Source organism: Crotalus tigris, unplaced genomic scaffold (assembly GCF_016545835.1).
Source record: "Crotalus tigris isolate CLP2741 ecotype Arizona unplaced genomic scaffold, ASM1654583v1 scf7180000019100.1392032, whole genome shotgun sequence".
In the NCBI taxonomy this organism is placed as follows: Eukaryota; Metazoa; Chordata; class Lepidosauria; order Squamata; family Viperidae; genus Crotalus; species Crotalus tigris.
In genome coordinates, this window is record NW_024097375.1 from 1,013,600 (window position 1) to 1,015,750 (window position 2,151).

The window sequence follows — 2,151 nt, forward strand, 5'->3', positions numbered from 1 at the left end:
ACAAAGGATCTGAAATTGCCCCGCCTTTCTAGCTGCGCTTGACACCACTATCCGGCACATTCTATTCCTCAAATGGGGGAGCAAGTTGATATCCAAACTATTATTAGCTATTTTTCATGCTTTACGACCCAATGTTATCTTCGCTAATATAGGGGATAGATTTTTATGAGAAAATGGACGTTGGAGATATTACTTTCTCCTGTTTTATTCCATAATTGCTTTCACCCTATTTTTATCACTACCCCCTTCTTACAAAGTATGGTCGTTCCCTCTATTTTACTTCCTGCTTTTCCTTTCAGCCAGATCGCATTTTGTCCCAAAAGCAAACAGTTTCCAACCGATGCCAAGTTAAAACCTGGTTGGATGGAGCTGACTCGCAAGAAAATTATCCTTATTGCAGTAAGAAACTCCAGCCAGTACTAGGCACGTATTTCCGAGGAAACTGAAGGATTGCCATGGAAGAGGAAAATAAAGGCTGTACTCAATGAATTTGTATCTCAGGGTTGAAATGAGGGGTCCTTGGTGTTCTCTGAGCTTGCTTGTTTTCTTGCAGACGTTTAATTATTCTAACTAGACAACATCATCAGTGGTTATAAGGAGTGCTGTTTGCTGTCAGTTTATATCCTGGTGTCTTGCCCGTCTGGAAAATGTGACAATCTAGACCAGACCAAATCCAAAAATGTCAGGGCATTTCTAGAAGCCTGGCACTTTGACAAATCAGCCATCAATAAACACATAGACATTTAACATCTATAGATTATGCAAAAGAGACAATCAACCAGCACAAAAGAGAAAAAGACTCCAGCACCTCTCCACCAGTAATTGACATTCAGATCAACACAGATTAACTCCAAGGTCACCTTTAAAGCAAGAATCAAATTAACAATATCCCAACCAAGAAACTGTCAAAGAGCCTTTAGTAAACAGCTAAGACCACAGTGACCCACCCACGCAAGACACCAGAATATAAACTGACAGCAAACTGCACTCCTTATTACCACTGATGATGTTATCTAGTTAGGGTAATGAAACATCTGCAAGAAAACAAGCAAGCTCAGAGAGCACCAAGGACCCCTCAAAGGCTGTAATACTGCAGCCCACTTACTGTGGATAATGATCCATTCTGCTTAAGACTTGTCAAATATTGGGCCTTATCACCCAGGAGTGAGCAAATTCCCTGCATAGCTCAGTCAACTTCTGACATAATGTGAGAGTGAGCAACAAGCGACTACCATTAATGTTTATTTAAATAGATAGTATGTTTAACTGATATCATGCATGCATGTTTCATCTCTCATATAGTTCTTTAGGAAACTAGGAAAGCTGGAGGTTAAGCTAAAGGATAAGAAAAGACTAACTCTTGTTGACTGTTGTTTTTCTCTGCTAGGCAGCATAATTTTTATATTTAATTGACCCCATGGTAGTTGTTTTATTGTTTTTCGCCTCCCAGAGTCACTTGTTGAGACGGGTGGTTTTACAGATTAAGAAACCCCATGTAATTCTACAAGTTTCATTCAGTCTCGACTTGAGTCTTTTAACATCACGCAGGTATACATCCTTTCCAAACCGCAATCGGTTAATCCTATATGAAATGGGATTTAGTATTTGCATTTGCCATACGATTTTGGACAAAACAGGATTCGTATTCGAAGAAACCATCGAGGGCCGTAAAGTTTCAATGATGCCAAATTCATTTACTAGCGAGCAGGTTCCATTAGAGTCAATGGGATTGATTTCCGAAGCAGTCTTCCGGAGTATCTCTTCAGCGAGGCACTGGACTAGCCAAGAGCGCAGCTATTCCATACAGCCAAATGAAGTGAACATGAAATCGGATTGCTCTTCTATAAACTTTCCTTAATTTCCCCATTCGCCTCTACTTTAACTTCGCACCTTCCTTTCTCCTCTGGCTTAAAAAAGAAAAGAAAAATGGCCAAAGACCTCACTCCGTTCCTAGCCTGGCGACCAATCATCTCATGAGGAACGCCAACGGTGGAGCTTTTCAATTAAAGGCGAGCGAGCTTCACCCTCTCATTTTCTTCTCTTCCGTTGATTTGCTGATTTGGCAGTGCCGGAAATGACGCACTAATGATTGTCTCTTTGACCAATTAAAAGGCGCGCCGGCCCAGCTTGCTGTTCGATCAAACGGTTTGA